The following is a 19,745-nucleotide window of genomic DNA, read 5'->3' as shown; positions in this document are numbered from 1 at the left end:
GTGTGGGTACGGTCCATTCATACACGGGTGGGGGTATGGTCTGTACATACACTGTTGGGGTGGGGGTACGCTCCATACATACACGGGTGTGGGTACGGTCCATTCATACACGGGTGGGGGTATGGTCCGTACATACACTGTTGGGGTGGGGGTACGCTCCATACATACGCGGGTGTGGGTACGGTCCATTCATACACGGGTGGGGGTACGGTCCGTACATACACTGTTGGGGTGGGGGTATGCTCCATACATACACGGGTGTGGGTCCGGTCCATTCATACACGGGTGGGGGTACGGTACGTACATACACTGTTGGGGTGGGGGTATGCTCCATACATACGCGGGTGGGGGTATGGTCCACGCTGTGGAGTGCTTGTGCGGGCCGTACCCAGGCCTTTGGCACATGGGTACGGGCCGTACCGCCATTGTTGGGGTGAAGTGGGTGTGGGCGTGGTACGACTCGTACCCACGCTCTTAAGGCATGGGTATGGTACGTACCTGTATTGTTGTGTTGCCGGTTCGCGTCGTCGCCCACTTCCGTTGTGGCGGACGCTGGCATTGCTGGACACGGCCCCACCCCCTCGAAGTGACCAGGGCCTGGAGGTCAGGTGTGTCCAGGGCATGTGTGCTGTGTGACTTGGGTGGGGGTTTTGTGTGCTGCCCCTGCCCCCCCCCTTTGCCCCTGGGTGTTGTTCTGACCTTCTGCGGCGTCTGCGTCGGTACCTGTAGAGGAGGTCGACTGCTATGAGGGCCGGGATGACATGTAGGTTCGGGTCCATGTCTGTCCGTCGCGTACAGGTGCTCCTTGTGCGCGTCGTCCTGATTTCCCGGCAGTTTTTGGCTGCCGGAAAATATTCTCCGCGCGGGATGACGTCGGTGCGAATCGTACTTCCTGGTTCGTGGAACGCAGGCTGCATGCGTCCCGACGTCACGTCGGCGCTTTTCCGGATGTCATTTGTGTGTTTATTTTCCTCGGTTGGTGTTTTGTACGATTCGTACGGAAATAGTGTTTCCGTGCGAATCGTACTTGCATGTTTGTAAAGTTTTGCAACCGGGTACGAGTCGGACGGAGAATACGCTCCGACTGACGGTTCGTATCCGGTTTCTCCAGGATCGTAATCGGCACCATAGTCTTTACTATTCAGTGCTCCTACGTAACTGTCGCAAGTCGCAGCACGCCCCAAGCAGTAGATGCTTGGGATGGCCCCAATGATGAAGCATGTCACCCAGGGGAAACCTTGGGTGAGTGAGGGGACTCAAGAAAATTATTTCATTTTCTTTGAATTGTGGTGCGTTGACTCATTGAGTTGACCCCCCATTTCCCTACTAACTAGGTTCACGGTTTAGGAGTTTAGACATGGTACTGTGAGCTAGCTAGACCAACATTTACTGATAATAAGAGAAGACTCCGTCTCTGTATTATGAAGTTTTGTTGACCTAATACACAGTCCAACAAAATTTGTAGAAACTATATTACGGTTCTAGAGCATGTTCGAAGCTGTCTCTCCCTCGGCGCTGCATGGCTCATCCATGTGAAAGGAGCTAGACTCAAGATCTCAGTTTCAAGCAATCTCATCTGCAAAACGGTTACCTCTTGTGACAAAGTCTTCATCACTCTAGTGTGCAGCACACTGCAATACTGCTATTTCGTTTGGCAGCTGAAGATATTTAATATATTCAAAACATACCATATGTTTTAATGGGAGATCTGGCTGAAGTCAAAAATCCTTTCTGTGACCACAGTTGACCAAAGTCATGTACAAGGCTGAATCTGTACTGGCTGGCAGTGTAAGTTGTAACTCGAGAGCCTTCTGAACTACAATAGACTCTAGCAAGGGCAATAAGTTCAGCTACTTGTGTGGAAGTAACATGGAAACGGTAGGATGCTCCACAACTCCAGTCAGGGTACAGACAGCATACGCACCTCTTAAAATGCCACGTCTGTCTCTCAGACAAGAGCCGTCAATGAACATGGTATGTTCATATTTGAGAAATGGTATATCCAGTGTATCTTGTCTTGCATGATGAAACTAACTTTCCTCACCTTCATCAGGGGTAGGTAATAGTGAGGTAGGGGTGAGGGCATTACACCTCCTTAAAGACATATTGTCTGCAGAAAAAAATAGTTCTCATGCTGCTTGTTAAGCAGCTGTTGGTCAAAAGCTGAATGAGAAAGTGGGGCATGATAATTTCAATTTAATGGGGCACCATGACAATGAGAGGGTGATCCATCACAATCCCTTCAGTTTGCTGAATTCTCAGACTGATCACTGTGACCACTTTGAGACAACTAGGCAATTTTGCAGCTACTGGATCAAGGGTTACTGAAAAATAGGCCATGGGGGATTGGCCTCTTTACGGGTCTGTGTCAACACAGATAAAGCACATCCATCATGCTCACGACAGAAGAATATTAGCTCTTTTGTGTAGTCTAGCATTTCAAGGCTTCCATGCTCTCATCATTTCTTGATACAGAGCCATTGACATCAGTAGTCTTCAGCCTCAGTAAATGTTACACCAGGAGGAAAAAAATTGGGATCCATTAAAAGCAAAAGCCAATCATGCCCAAGAACATTCGCATTTCTCTCTGTGTGGTTGGAAATGTAATTTTAAGAACGGTCTCAATACTCTAATGGGACATGCTTCTGACTCCCTTTTCAATTTGATGTTCCAAGTATTTAACCTATTTGTGACGATACTTCAGCTTTTCAAGGGATACCTTGTGACCATTCTCAGCTAGATGGTTGAGTAGGGTGATCAATAGTGTCTTGCCTATGAGATTCTTTTGTTATCCATGGATCGAGTAGCTCATCGATGTACTGCACTAAGGTAGCATTGCATAGTAGCTGTAGGGCAGGGGTCTTCAAACTGTGGGGCGCGACCCCCAGGGGGGCCGTGGAGTGATGCAAAGGGGGTCGCGCCTTCCCAGTCACACTTCTGCCCAGGCCCAAGGGCTTCAGCCCCCCCCCCTCCCCCCGTCCTGTGTCTCAGCCCGGGCTGCTGCAGTGAAACTTGAGCTGCTGGGGGCTCAGCTGGGCAGTGTCTGGAGTCCTATCTCCGGCACCCCCGTGTTTTTTCACAGGTCTTTAAAGACCATTTAACATGCCTTTGTAAACTGGTTACAGAGGCTTAGGTTTTATCCCTGGTTCCAGTACCCCCTGGGTCCCCACTGTGCCTATTCCTTACATTTGGATTTTCCATTCACTGCCATAGTGTGAGAATGCATTTCATGGAAAGGAATACAAAGATGGCTTCCTGGGGGCGCCGTGTGTGAAAGTTTATTGTGCTTTTGAAGTACCTGCTGCAGCGTTTCTTTCCCCCGTCAATCACCAGGCCTCACATAAATGTCAAGATAACGTGTGATTAATTATCTTCCTGGAGAGAGATCAGAATGTTGTATAGTTGAGGTTTTGACTTGGGTGATGTTAGTGCAGCGGGTTAATATGCCTGCTGCAAAGAACGTGTACCAAGTAGATTACAGAGTGCGTATGATGTGAAGAGATCAGCAGGTTACTGCTTTCAAAGAGACATCCTTTTGTTACTTGCAATGTATAACTTAAAGTCCTGATATAGAATAGTGAGCTATTAACTTTCATCCTAGAACAGCATGCACACTACAAAGAATACATTATTAGACCATTGATTAATGTTGCAAAAAGGGTTAATTTGGCTAGAAATCAATTCTTATTATTAAAGGAAACTCCCAACTTTGCTGTTTCTTTTTCGGCTCGGAGTTTGTGCTTCTCCACACCAAGCACTCTTGAACTATACTGCCAACCAGTATGGATGACATGTGACTCCTATACTTTTAGTCCTTTGGCTTATGTAACATTTCCTATACACTGATTTACACACTTATGATTGATTGTCTCTGTGTAATGTGTGTGTGATGCAAAGTGCTCGGACACCCTACACTGGTATGAGTGGCACTATATAACTAATTCAATGCATCTGAGAGTGTGGGGTTATGGAGACTTGGTCACTGTTAAAGGGTGCTAGTGAGAGAATCCGTGGTGGGGGTGGTCATTGTGGGGGGCACCAACAAACATTGTCGCACAAAGCACCACCAGCACTAAAGCCGGCCCTGGGAAGTATGCACAGATAAGCGCTGAAGATACCGCTTTAGGTGACTGCTTTTTTTTGTACCGACTGGGCCACCAAAATAATCTGCTGGCAACCCTAACCATAGGACTGGAAGTTTGTTGCAGGATCAGCACATTATTTATTTCCTTCACCCTCGATCCCCGTTTAATGCCGCAATAGTTTAACTTGGATATTAAAGTCTACGCCCCCGTCAATAACATGCTGAGTTACTTCATGGGTCTGGGAATGCACCCTGCATTCAGACAACTCATTCCTCATTCTCGCCCTTCATTGTCACGCTCACCCTGCACTCACAGTGATCACAATGCACTCACACTGATCACCATGCACTCACACCATTTACCCGCTCACCCTGCACTCACAGCGATCACAATGCACTCACACTGATCACCATGCACTTGCACCATTCACCCGCTCACCTTGCACTCACAGCGATCACAATGCACTCACACTGATCACCATGCACTTGCACCATTCACCCGCTCACCTTGCACTCACAGTGATCACTCTGCACTCACAATGCACTTGTCCTGCTCACACTATACCTCAACCTGCAGTCACACAAGTACACTACTCATCCTGCACTCATGTGACACTTCACTCACCTGTCCCCCTCACTACTCAATATGTAACTCACTCAAACAAGCCCATCAGTAATCATACATTCATTCATTCATCCCATTCTGAACTTGCATCCGCACCCAAAATGAGAGAGGACAGCAAGGGAGTGAGAGAATTTGATTGAAGAGGTCAGGGATGAGGAGAAATGTGAATTGCCGAAGAGAAGTGTGGACACGCAAGAAGTGAGTGTGATCCAAAGGTGAGGGCTTCTGTTAGAACAAAGGGGAGATGTGAAAGAGGAATGGGGGGGACTGGAGAGGTGTAAGATACAAATAGACAAAAATTTGAATGAAGAGACGAGGTGAATGAGAAGTGCTGAGGGGCACGGGAGGTGACAGGGCCAGAGAGGCCATGCGATAAATGTGAGAGACTGTTAGAGATGAGGGCAGTGAAAGGACAGAATGGCAAGAGGTGATTAAAGGTGAAGTGAGAGGTTGAATGGGGAGAGTTCAGAAGTTGTAAAAAGGGGTGAAAGAAAATGACCTGCAAAGTGAGAGAGGGATCCGGGGTTAGGAGAGGAGAGAGGGATGGAAGGGAGGTGGTGAGAGGAAAGCTGCATGGGTAAAAGGCTTAACTCTACACAAAACCGCCAGGGTTTTAAGGGACCACTGCTTCTTCCGGTCAGGGCCAGGTGAGCTTCTAATGTGGCAGCACGTATTGCTGCAGAGTGGAAGGCCCTTCACAAAGGTTGACTTGAAATCTTTCTGATGATAATTGCTGTATTTTGGTTATAAATGGGTACTGATTGGGTGAAATCTTTCCTCAGCGTTACTGTGTGTAACAAATATCAAAATAATGAAGCAATGCTATCCCAAAATACGCGGCATCACATAACCTTATTTACATTTTCATCCCACGCAATTTAGTCAACAGGTTTAGACATTTTTGTCAAGAGGGGGTCCTTACGCCTCAAAATGTTGACAGGGGGGTCTCGGCATCCAAAAGTTTGAAGACCTCTGCTGTAGGGTCTCTAAATTCTTTTGAAGTATCGGATTTAAATATGAGGGGCTCACTGAATATCCTCTGAGCAGCTTGATAACCACACAAGAGTTTTCTATTAGAATCTGAATATAAAGAGATATTGACTCACTCCGTGAAGGGGAACAGAATAGAATGCCTGACACAAGTCAATACCATGAGCCACTCTGCTTCTGAGGGAATTTGGAATAAGGTTACGGCAGGATTCAATACCACGAGATAGCATGGAATGACTATTTAATTTAATATTCTTAAATCTTGGGCTATCCTTCACTTCTTATTTGATTTTTGCAAGGCAATAATCGAAGAATTGCATGGACACCTAATGAGCTCTTTAAAAATGCCCTTTTCTAGCATAATTTTAATGACGGGTTATTTGTGGGAGGACTTCTGGGATCAATTCATAAGAACGTGTCTGGGGGAAAACTGCATCGGACCTAAGGGTTATCTTTAGTGGTTCAGCACCCTTAGTCAACCCAATCTCCTTCCTTGTAAAATCTCATACATCTTCTCTGGCAGATTCTTTAGATCCAAGTGTTAGTCTTCCTTGGTAAAGACAGGATATATTCTAACTTCAGACTCTTGTTCCTGCAAATTGAACTCAGAGTGTGCAGCCTGAGTCTCTAGCCCCACTCCGTCTGGTCTGCAGAGTAGCTCTGGTGTCTATCAGAAAGGATTCAGGATGTCCGTTAACCTCTCCTTCTGCATAAGGGCACCTCTGGTGCATTTCCAGGACTGCGCCCAGGGCCGCTCCGGGTACACACTACTTCTCTCCTCTCAGGCACCACCATTGGTCCTGTTAGGGTTCCCCTGAACTCCCAAACATAAGGATAATGAACACAATCTAAGATGTGAAAGGGTTCTGCTGAGCTCTGACACTAGATTGGAAATGATGATTCCTACCTTGCATCTGGATGGACACTAGGGGATTATGTTATGTTTCCAGTATCTGGATTGTTGGGTTAATCATGGGAGGTCTCAGTACAGGGGTCTGTTCCTTGTGCATTTTGAAATTTGGTGCTTGAGCATCAATTATCGCTCATTCAGAAATGTAGACACTCTTGTTTCTAGTGGCCAAATTTGTTGCAAATGTCACCAGTGGTAACCTTCTTCAGAGCACTTACACCGGTTTCTGACATACCTCTCAGTCTCCTGACTATCCCATGGTTATTTCTTCTGTAAGACATAGATACTCCCTGCATGTGTAACCCTATGCTTGTAACAAGTTCTAGCCTTGGAGTAGGCATGTTTATTCCCCTTACCGTTCCATTGAATGCAAACTTAGTTTGGGCAACCATAGAGTTCTCTTTAAGTCCTCTTCATTTAGCTTCTAACATGTTGCTGCAATATTTTGCTTTCTGCAGTATCTCATAAACAGGCTTACTTAGAAAACAAAGAATGCCCTGAATTATGTGATTGCTGGATAATGGCCATAACTTGTCCACAAATAAAGCAAGACACCCTCCAAGGTTGTCTCCAAGGAGGTCATTCATACTGCTATGCTCCCTGTACACCTGTGTTAATCTCTTAAAATAGGCATATACAGATTATTTGGGCTCATGGGCCATTCTAAAAATCTTGGGCTACGTGGTTTTCCTTTGGGGGACCTTAGTTTTGAGGTGTACAATGCCTGCTTCATACTTGGTCTTCACCAATGGTGACTGGGTGTTAGAAATAGGGTTTCTGGTTGGCTAGGGTATTCAGCTAAGTCAGGCAGAACCCACCACTCTAGTCAGGGCAAGTAAGTTACACATCAAAGATAACCTGTGCTCACCCCCTTTGTAGCTTGGCAAGGAGCAGTCAGGATTATCCTTAAAGGTGATGTGTAACTCGTTTGCTCAACACACTCACACTAGTAACACAATGAACACAGCATAAAAGAGACTCCACACATGATTATATACAAATATGCTGGGCCCGATTCACAGAACTAACTTAAGACAAAATCCTAAACTTACTACCATTTTGGTATTCACAGAAGGCACTTACTCATTTTGGTATTCACAGAAGGCAATTACTCATTTCGGTATTCACAGAAGTTAGGAGTCCTAACTTTAGGACTCCTAAATGCCTTCTGTGAATACCGAAAGTCTTAAAATTAGGGTTTTTCTCAGTTTAATAGTAGTATAGTTAGGACTCCTAACTTTAGGACTCCTAAATGCCTTCTGTGAATACCGAAAGTCTTAAAATTAGGATTTTTCTCAATTTAGTAGTCCTAAATTTAGGACTCCTAACTTTAGGACTCCTAAATGCCTTCTGTGAATACCGAAAGCCTTAAAATTAGGATTTTTCTCAGTTTAGTAGTTGTAAAGTTAGGAGTCCTAACCTTAGGCACCCTAAGCACATCAGTTACACCAAGGGACCATGGGTCCACGAACTAATGCCCTTCTATTAGCAAGAAGTCAGTAATTCTGGTGAGTCCAGTCGAAATGTGTGCTTTTATACATAGAGTGGGGAGCAGGGGGCTTCGGTACATCAGCCTATTACATGCGTTACAGTAATTTGAGGGATTTTTAAATGCAGCAAGTTCCCGCCCTGCCACAACTGATCATGGTACCATCCAACTGTTATAAATCAGGTATGCACTTCCAGGCTTAAATATCTCCTTCCAGGCTTAAAAAATCATCCTCCTGTACCTTATTTAACTGACGTCTTTTGGAGCTTGTTCGGCAATCTGGAAGAACACGGGACTCAAAGCGGTCATCCATGACTTGAGAGGAGACTGAAATGCGGCATGGAGCGTAGCAAAATCCACAGGACTGCTCAGGTCCAGGTGACGCAGGAAAACACACCAAGTGGTTGGCAACCCAGCTGTGGGATGGGTGGGAAAAGCCACTTCTCCATTGGGACCAACCTGTCTCTGGGAGGCTGAAAAAGAAAACAACCGGCAAGAGTCAATTGGCAGATCCCAGTCATGGGGCCTGCGTTGTGATATGCTTGTGCCACTCCGATAGGCAGGGAACCTGGAAAGATGTCACGGGCAGACTCCTGGGACTGGGGCACACTGGCCAGCGCTAGGTACTTTGGAGCATGGACTCGGCAGTGCGCACACGCTCCAGGACAAAGGCAGGGTGTGTGGGTAACTTAGAGCGCACCGCACTGACTATGCTGAGTTCGAGCCCTCAAAACGCTCATACAGGTCTATGGTCCCTCGTAGATTCTTAACAGCAGGCAAAGGGGGCGAGTCTTGGGAGCGAGACTCAGGTTTCAGAGCTCCGTGCACCTTACTTTGACAGAGCAGCATGGGAGTTAAAGATAAGCACCACAATCGGTGGGGAAATCCAGAAGGAACAATAAACAGCGCTCATCATGTGCTGAGGTTGGAGAAGCCGGGAGTAGGAAACAGCGCTATGGGGGAATCTTTTGTTGTCCCTGAAATTTCCAGATTAACAGGTGGGGCAACCAATAAGTCCTTTGAGAACACTGGGCACAGAGTAGGGAGCAGCAGACATGTAGGCCAGCTCATGAGAATGCGTGATACAAATAGTAGTTCCTCCAGGTACACAGTAGTCCACTGGTGATTGTGCAGCCTGGAGAGTCTGGTTATATCAGAGCCAGGGGGCAGCTGTCAGCAGGGCAACAAGCAGAAACACAATCCAGTGAGTCCTTTAGGCCACCCAGCACGTAACAGGTAGCCGGGCGACAACAGAAGAGCAGTCCAGATGAGTCCTTTGTGCAGCACAGTAATCCCTCAGAGGTTCGGTCCTAGTTCCAAAGATGCTCTAACCACAAGCCCCTCTACTTATACACCAAATTTCTTTGATCTAGGAGTAACTTCAAAAGAAGCCTTACAGCACTCCCTTTCAATCCTTGCCCTGGCTCCAGACATATAGTAGGGGGTTGATGAGCCCTTTGTGTGAGGGCAGGACACATCATATAAAAATGTAAGTGTGCCCCACCTCCCTCTCTCCCAGCCCAGGAAGACTATGAGTATGCAGACTGATGCAGATGCCTCTCTTGTCACACCAAGCCCTTCCTGTGTTATGGCTGTCTGGAAAGTATGCACAAAGGGTAGCTGTCAACCAGGCCCAGACATGGATTGGAGTCAGGCCGCAAAGCACATGGGGCCCGATTCACAAAGGCAATCTGAGACAAAAGTCTAACTTTATGACTTTTAGTATTCGCAGAGGTCACTTACGAGTCATATCTTTATGTTTGCAGTCAGACTGAAATCTGTGCACAGGGGCATACTCTCCGCACCTGGGCAGTACTCTCCGGCTGGGGACATAACCTCCGACACTCCTTGCACTCGCCGCTTCCCCAGGTCAGGGGTGAAATTTGAAATATGGTTCTCCAGGCCATGGTCTTTGCCTGTGGTCTGAACAGGAGTTAGTTGAGGATCCTCCCCCCCTCAAACTCCTCCATCTGGTCTTCTGAACCCTCCTCTCTGGAGTGTTACTACCAGGTACCAGAACTGATTCCAGTTCTCCTGACACTATAGGGTTCCCCTCAGCGGATGGTCTCCCGATACAGACTAGTCTTACCTCCTGGGGCACCCTTGGGATACTCTTCAGGATCTGGGACTGGGTATTGGGCACCCTGGGGCTTTTCTCACTCCCACCTCTCCTCCTAGGCTTAGAAGAGACATGGGACCCTGTACCCACCGCACAACACTGAGAACTGTCTGGGCTACTATGAACCTCCCCCACCCTTGGTTGGGGGGAACTTGAGCCACTCCCTTCGGGATCACTCCCAAATGTCTTAACAGACCTTTTCACGTTTCCAAAACATGTGCTCTCTGACAATCAGATTTTACAGCCCTTCAAGTGTTTACTGTGCTATCCTTTGCCCATCCACTGCTTTTAAAAAATCATCCACAAATTCCACTCAAGGCTGGTGAGACAGATTTCTACTGCCCCTATACCTCAAACTACACTCTTCAGGGGTAAATTCATACCTATCAATCAGGTCTTCCTTCATGTGGGTGTACCTCTGGCTGTCTCTCCCTTCTAGTGCCGGTAGGGCATCCCTTCCATCACCAGGAATAAAACTCTCCAGGCCAGTTCCCCAATCCTAATTCAGGGTTACTGTTCACTGTAAGCACCCCCTCACACTGATATTTGTCATCCCTCTCCTTGTAGTTAGGCAGCACGTCTGTGGGTAGGTGTGTGGTGTTGCTACTGCTAGATCCACAATTGCTGCCACCACTGAATTCCATCTACAGCACTGCTGAGTCTGGAACACTAAAGCTATGCTCATGGGGAACTTTCCTTTCCTCAAGCGCATGTTTTTCTCTGGGGAAGGCCCTTTCAGGCTCCGCCATCGTCTGCTGAGCTAGGGCTCTTTCAGCCTCTAAACTTCTTTCTCATACAGCTAGTGCCTTGAGACTCAGTTCATGAGTCCACAGAGCCTTTTTATCCTCCAAAGCTCTCTCAGCCTCTCTCTCTCTCTCTCTGCTTCACAGCCAGCTGGACCAGCTGCAGCTTAAGTTCCATCTCCTCCTGTCTATCCTTGAGCTTATCAGAGGACATGGAATGGGAGGTGGTCTTGCTTCTGGCACTAGAACCACCAAGGGACTCCCTATCTATGAGGTCCTCTGTATCTACTGGCATCCCTGCCCACTCAGTATCTCCCTCCTCCTCAAACTCTTTAATGCTACTGCCCTCAAGGGGTTTAAATTGAGGACCACCCGCTCAGAGTTCTCACCATTCTCAGGGTCCTCGTCAGGGTCTACCTTAGAACCACCTCCCTCCTAGTTCTTTGTTAACGCTTCCTCCCTGCGTGCCTTTTCAGAACGAATCAGGGCTCGCGAGTGGTCTCTCTTTGTGGGTTCCCCATTCAGCATCAACCCCCATTCCCTGCAGAGCCTCTTCAACTCCTCGATACTGTAAAACATAAGTTCACTGAGATCAAAGGAGGATTACATTTTGGCAAGGGACAAAAAAACAAGTGCAACAACAACATTCCTAGGTGTAAGAAGATGAGGCAGGAATAAACAATACAAATGACCAATGAGAAAATTAGGAGAAAAACACAACACGTAATGGTCTAAGTTCAAAGTTGTAGTGTGACAATGGGTCACTGTGGTGTCACGCTAATGCAAGTCCTATCCTCATCGCTGATTACCAATGTAAAAAATTGGGTTTCTTATTGGGTAGGGGGCACCTAAGCCAGGCAGAAACCACCACTGCAGTCAGGGCAAGTAAGTTACATACCAAAGATAACCTGTGCTCACCCCCTTGACAGGTTGGAACAGAGCAGTCAGGCTTATCCCCAGAGGCAATGTGTAAAGCATTTGCACAACACATTCGCACCAGTAACACAGTGAACACACAACAAAAGAGAATCCACACAGGAATATTTACAAATATATAGTATATTGCACATAACACATAGAAATGGAAATGCAGCACAAATTATGCTATTATTCAGGTTGTACTCATAATACTGACCAAACATGAATCAGAATGACATTCATTGTAACATCAGTTATTAAATACAGATATGTCAGAGGTAAAATGTATAAATCCTCAAACATCACTTGCAGTATATAAAGCACAAAAATACCACCTTACGTACATCAATTACACAAAGGAACCATGGGTCCAGGAACACCTGCCCTTCAATGAGCAAGAATGTGGTAATTCTAGTGAGCCCATTCAAAACACGAGCTTTTATAAATAGATTGGGGAGCAGGGGCATCTGCGCACTTATTACATGCATTACTGTAATTTGAGGGATTTACAAATGCAGCAAGGCCTCCGTTATGTCACAACTGATCACAGTCTAGTCCAACTGTTGTGAATCAATTATGCACTTTCAGGCTTAAATATCACCTCACAGGCACACACACCCCTGTACTTCATTCTACTGACTTATTTTGGAGACAATTCGGCAATGTGGAACAACAAAGGACTGAAAGCGTCCCTACGTGACTTGAGGGAAGGCGTGACTTGAGGGGAGGGAAGGCTGAAATGCAGAGCAGGGAGCAGTACAATCCCCTTGACCGCTCTGATCCGGGTGACGAGGAAAAACACAATAAGTGGTTGGCAACCCAGCCGCTTGATGGGGGGGGGCAAGCCGCTTCTAGGAAAGTGCCTCTTTTTGCAGGTTAGCCTCCACTTCTTGCCTGATGTGAGTTAGAACTGTAAGTGCACTGGGTCCTTGCTAACCAGGTTCCCAGTACCAGATCTCTTTCCCAAAACACTGTACCAGAACTGGCACAACTTCAGCTACCTGTGTTAGCCCCTAGTAATTGGTAACTCTGATAAGTAGGCAATGGGTACTAAAGAGGGTCCTCTGGGGCTGCAGCACTGGTTGTGCCACCCCTGGTCCCCCTCACCAAGGCTATGCACTCTGCTATTGCAAGCTGTGTGTCTTTGTATAGGTAAATCCGAAGAAATGACATGTCACACAGCTCTGTGTGCCATTCTTCCAATGCACTACAAAAGGTATAGGTTAGTCACCCCTACTGCAGGCCTTTAGCCCTTAGGTGGGGTGCACTATATTCTTTGTGCGGCCATATCAGCATGAGTAGATATGCCCCTACAATGTCCAGACCATTCTGTGATGTTGCAAGTAAACAGGGAAGCCATAAAGAGTACATGGGCTGGATACTTGTCAACACACGTTTCCTAACTCCATGATGGCTTCACTGATTTCTAAGATATTTGGTACCAAACATCTTGTCTTAATAAATCCTCATTGTGTTGGATCTATTAATGAATTCACACAGGAGACCCTTTTAGAGGATTGCCTGAAACTTAATCAAACACTAGTGGGGTCTCTGGCCGGTTCTAACCAGCCTGCCACCACCAGACATGTTTCTGACCTCATGGGGTGAGAGCAAGCGCTCTCAGAGGGCAGAAACAATACCTGCTTTGGGCGGGGGTGTTTCACAACTCCTCCAGAACAGGATGGCCTTTTTGGACGGAAATCTTCAAAGGCAATGTCGCCTTTGAAATCCCACCCAGGAACCCCCAGGTAGTAGGGCAGACCAAGCCCCTTTCCTGCTCTACTTTTGGTGGGAGGAAATGCAGGGGAAATAGTTAGATGAGGAAGAGGGTCCCACTGTCAGACTACACCACCCCTAGGGCGAGAGAGGCAAGGTGAACCCCTCTCCTGAAATTCCACCATCTTGGGATGATGAGAAAACTGCCAATCAGGGCTAGGGTAGTGCCCCTTCCTACAGGAAGTGGTCACTAAAGGGTGTTGGACCCCTAAAAATAGATAGCCCATTGGCTATTACCTGTCTCTCCTAGTAACGCCCCTAAATTCAGTATTTAAGTTGCTCCCAAAGACCTGAACCTCAGATTTATCGGGCCAAAGAAGATAAGGACAACGAAGAACCACTGCATGAGAACTGAAACCCTGTTGCAGAAGAAAAATATGCCAAGCCCTTCAAGCTGCTCCCAAGGACTTGACAATCGCTGCCTGCTGTGTCATCCTGAACCTGCAAGGACTCAAGAACCCCTGAGCACCTACAGCCTAACTCTCACTTCCAGCCTCATGTTAAGCCCCGCCCACCAGCCAGGACATACTCAATGGAAGCCACAGCGTGGTAGCACGCAGAAGGCATGCCAAAGGCAAGCCCATCTGCATCAATCCACGCCTGGACTTCGCCCTGCGATAGGAACCCTGCTTCTTCCAATCCCTGTGCAGCTACACTGCTGCAGACCTCCAAGCCCTGGATCCCGGGTGCATCAACAACAATAACTGCTGCTGGACATCTCCATGCACCACCAGAGGACTGTTCTCCTGCCAGCACTGCTGCTTCACATGCAACACTGAAGCAACCAACAGCATCGGAGACACCGGAAACATTACTTCATCCACCACACCTACTGAGACTGCCATGGCACAACTCCAGTGTATTCTACTCAACACACGATCACTTGGCAAACACGCTACACAGATCTGGGATGCAATCTCATCCCTCACCCCAGATGTCAACTTCATCATGAGACCTGGCTGAACTCCGCCTCCATGCTGGATATCACCATCACCACCCCCAAAGGCTACAAGATAACACACCAGGACTAAACCAACAAACATGGAGGTGAAATTGCCATCATCTACATGGTCACAATCTGCTGCACGGTCTCCTCAGATGACTCAAGCCAGATAATGGAGCACCTCAACTTCCACCATCACAGAGACAGAAAAAGCATCCTCTGAGGCTCCCTTGCCTTAAGAGCAGCTGGACCACACCACAGATTCTGCAATGCCATCCCTGACCTCATTACCCCAATCGCAATTGACTCCAAGCACTACATCTTCTTAGGGATCTTAACTTCCACCTCGATGACCCCAGCGACACCAACACAACCAACCTCCTAGAAAGCATGAGCAACATTGGCCTCAAGCAACTTGAGACCAACCCTACCCACACTGCACGGCATGCGCTCGAAATCATCCAGCAAAAGAGTCAAGTACAGCCAAGTCTCACATATCACATGGACAGACCACTACAGTGTTCAAAACTGTACATACTGAACACTTTCTGCTGTGCATTTTTGACATACTGAGAAAGGAATGGGATCTTTGCAATTGGATAACAGATGTGGCTGTGGACTTTAAAGTTAACTTTTGAGAATTTTGGATGGTGACTGCTAGATATTTTCTGTACTCAGGAAATTATGTTTTGGGGGCTTCTGTCCTTGGACTTGGAATGATTTAGTGGCCTCTTCTGGTTCTTGGAGCACCAATACGATTATATTGCTTGGGACACTATAACTCTTGTTCTTGCACAGTTTTTACACTGCCACTGTCTGTTTTGTACACTGCAGCGTCCGCTTCACCATCTCAGGCCCTACCAACACTGGCACCATGCCCCTTAGCTCCACGCTTAGAAACTGGAAGAAGATATCAGAAGACCAGTGGAACAACACTCTAAACTCCAAACTCCCAGACCCAACATTCAACCTCAAACAGGCTGCACAGAACTTCTCCCAGTGGATCACATAATGCACCGACACAATCGCCCCAAGCAAGCCTGCCAAATCCAAAGAACCTGCCAGAAGAGCAAACTGGTTCACCGTGGAGCTAAAATCCACCATAGGCAACTGACGTCAACTAGAAAGGAAGTGGAGCACCCACAAAAAAAGACAGGAGACCATATCACCATACCACCAGAGGACCACACACAACCAGTATCACCTCCTCATAAAAAAAGTATAGAAGAATGCCTTAGCAGACCACATAGAAGCCAGCACAAACTGCAACAAGGAGCTCTCACCACTGTGAAGGAGTTCTCCAACTCTGTAGCCACCGAGAATGACACCACACTCTCCCAAGAACTATGTGACACCCTGGCAGACTTCTTTCATGACAAGATCTCAGTTATCTACGAAACCTTCAAACCCCAACTGCCCGCTGCCGACAGCATCAACCTGTTCACATTCATGACCACAAACTCCAAATACCTGCTCACCCATAGGGACCTTCTCACAAGTCAAGCCAAGGTACTCAGGAGCACCCATGGGCTCCTGTCCTCACCACATCTTCAACCTCGAGAGCAAGATGATTGGCAATGATCTCAAGAACGTCCTGAACATCTCCATCACCTCAGCTTCCTTTCCAGAGGAGCTGAAGTGATGCCACTCCTGAAGAAACAATCCACTGACCCACAGAACCGAAAAACAACCAGCCCGGCTCCCCTTTCCAGCAAAGGTTCTTGAGAAGACAATCAACCAGAAAATCATCAAACACCTGTAATCCAACAGCCTCTTGGATCCCTCTCAATCTGAATCACAGCACCGAGACAGCCCTGATCGCAGCCACCGACAACATCAGTGCCCTTCTGGACCATGGCGAAATGGCAGCCCTCATCCTCCTGGACCTGTCTTTCACCTTTGTCACAGTCTCCAATCACATCTTGAACAACAGACTCTACCACATTGGAATCCCAGGAGGCACCCTCAAATGGATTGCCTCATAACTCACTGGGAGGACCCAGAGAATCCTTCTCCCACAGTTCAGCTTGAAACACAAGAAGATCATCAGTGGTGTCCCCCAAGGATTTTTCCTCATCCCCACTCTCTTAAACTTGTACATGACACCCCGGCGAACACCGTCAGATCACAGTGTCCAACATCATCTCCTAGCCAGTGACACCCAGCTCATCCTTTTGCTGTCAGAAGACCCCCTCTACTACCAGAGGCAACTTCCAGAGATGTATGATGAATCTCGCCAAATGTAGTACAACTGTCTCAAAATCGACTCAGGCAAGACGAAAGACATCATCTTTGGGAATAGCACCTCGCCATGGAACAACGCATGGTGGCCATCTCAACTCGGCCCATCCCCCGCCCAGACAGGACATGCCTGCAACCTCGGCATCATCTTGGACAGTAAACTATCTATGAAGAAACAGGTAAACTCAGTCTCATATGCCTGTTTCCACACCCTATGCATCAAAGCAGGCTCTTTAGGTGGCTTCCAGTCAACGCCAGAACGACCGTTATGGTGGCCCTCATCACCAGCAGGCTGGACTATGAGAACACACTCTACATACGAATCACCGCACACCTCCTGAAAAGACTACAGACAATGCAAAACTCAGCAGCAAGACTCCTCCTCGCCCTCCCTAGGCAGACCCATTTCACACCACACCTCAAGAAGCTACACTGGCTACCAATCCAGAAGAGATACCTGTTCAAGATGTTGACCCACGAATACAAAGCCCCTGCACAACGAAGGACCAGTATATATCAACAAACCCATGACCTTCGACCAACCGACCAGACACCTATGATCTGCCTCCCTCTTCCTTGCAGACCACCCCGAATCTGCCACGGCAACAGCGGAGGATGCTCCTTCTCACACAGGTGGCTAAAGTTTGGAACAACCTGCCCTGCACTTCAGGACCACCTCATCGCTCCGGGAAGTCAGGATAGGACTTAAGACCTGGCTGTTTAAATGTACAGATCACCTTAAAGCAGCTAGCAACCCGGCGCCCTGGGCTGCTTCTCACAGGTGATTTTCTGCAGTTTATAAATCCTAATTGATGGATTGATTGAATGCTTTTAAAACTGTTTTTGCACTGTTCATTCCAGCCTCCCATCACAGGAATTACACGTTCCATCATCTCTTCCCATGTTTTCATTGGATCGGTAATATATGAAAGTTCTTACTCTAATTTTGAATCTGCCTCAGAGCCAGGGTCTGAAATGTCTGTGAAAGATAAATAGACCTCTTGTATATCAGTGGTTTGATTCTGCATGGTAGGATGTTGATCGAGCATATTGATCTGTTTGATCTTGTCAGCCCTTAATTGTTCCTCTGGTTGTACTTGAAGAGTATCCGAAGCATGATATAGTACCCATACTGTAAGGCCAGCAATAGATTTCAGCCCATTGGGTACATCTTTATTAAGCACATATCCCATTGATTTGTTAGTAGTAGTAAGGGTAACCAACAGGGGACTCCCTTCATTCCCTGAAGTAATAGAGGTTGAGTATGTATGAGATGAGCTATTGGCCTCATAATGAGACTATATGTTTATGTATATATTCAATGTACATAGATGTGGAGTTAAGAATAGTGAATATTTACTTACTGATATACAATTACTTCCACAATATTTTGGTTGTCAATATTTTTGCTAGATTTTCTTTTAATGCAATATTTCTCTGGTCAACATTCCAACATATAACCATAAACATTTACAATAGTAAGTTTTGTTATAATGGTTTAGATCAAAACATAAGCCTCTGACTTCAGATTCTTGGGGTGGCCTAAGAATGTTTCAGTGCTAGTTTGGTACAGTTCACCTCAAGAACTACTCTGGGAAACCAGGGGACTCCTTCAAATAAAATTTGTTTTTGGTTTTGCTCCCTTGTAGTCTCTGGCGGATCTATGCGTAGATTTCTCTGATGAAGAGTCTCTCCTCCTGCATGGCCAACCACACTCCTTCCCTCTCTCAGCAAGCAGACGGGCTTCTAGAATCTAGGTAGATTCTTAACTCCTCTAGAAGAAAGTGCAGCCTTTAGCTAACACTTCCTGACCTCTAGACAACTGGCTATCATGCAGGCACCAGTGCTGGGCATACAGAAGTCTTTCAAGTACTCTGCGGAGCATGCCCTTCATGAACATGGACAATTGGAATGGGAACAAAGTGGGGGTCTTTGGAACACACATTTATTCTTTTATACATATTTTCCTGACAAGGGATTTGTATCCACTACCCAATGGTATATAATCAGTTTAGGGTTGTTTCTTTTTCAAATGTCATTTTCTGGCAGTTCTTCAGACACAACCTTTGTGCTTGGCAAAGACACTCTCAGCAGATAGCTATGACACTGGCTCCAAGCAAGAGTATCCAAAGCAATCAATTGCACAATGAAGTGTGAGATCTCTTCACCTGGCTGTCATCTGCCTTCCAGAAGCATTAATCAAGGATAGACAAAAAGGTTGCACGCTGCTTAGAATCTTCCTAACCTTGAACAATAGCAACTGCAGCCAAATGATATTGGCAAGGTCTAAGAAAGAATAATCAGCAGCCCCTTGCAAACAAGGACCTCAGTGAATTTCTAAAGGTAGCCGAGCCTCCTTCCTCCCGAGCTTCAGTGTTTGGATCTTCACCTTCCAGCTTCAGGAATACAGTCAATACAATTTCATTCTCTGGGACAAATGTATCCCGCCTCGATCCTGAACACTGCTAAACTAGGGGCCATCAAAAATGTATTGAACTGACAACAGTACTCAGACTCTCACCACACACAGATTCCTACTGTCATACATAGGTCACACACTCATTGCTTAGTCACACATTTGGCACACAAGGATCTTGAGTTCACATTACTGCAGAACTTTAGACATGAGGTGTCAGTAAATCACACTCTTCTTTACAAAGAGAAAAAGATTTGGTTACATGAATGAGTCAGAAGTTCTTCGCATGCTGTCCTGCTGATTTATGCAATTTACCCAGAATACCCCTCAAGGTCACAGGACATATTCTGAAGTGTGTGTTACCAGTGACGGAAATATATAGCTTGGTGCACATAGCATGGTTCCAGGGCCAACACAAGTCAGGATACCAGTTTCACTTGCAGTTAGGCACTCAGGGAAGGATACAAGCCCATTTTCTATGCTAGGGGCAT

This window comes from Triturus cristatus, chromosome 5_2, assembly GCF_964204655.1.
Source record: "Triturus cristatus chromosome 5_2, aTriCri1.1, whole genome shotgun sequence".
Taxonomy (NCBI): domain Eukaryota; kingdom Metazoa; phylum Chordata; class Amphibia; order Caudata; family Salamandridae; genus Triturus; species Triturus cristatus.
The sequence above is the reverse complement of the archived record's forward strand: the minus strand, read 5'-3'. Positions refer to the sequence as shown.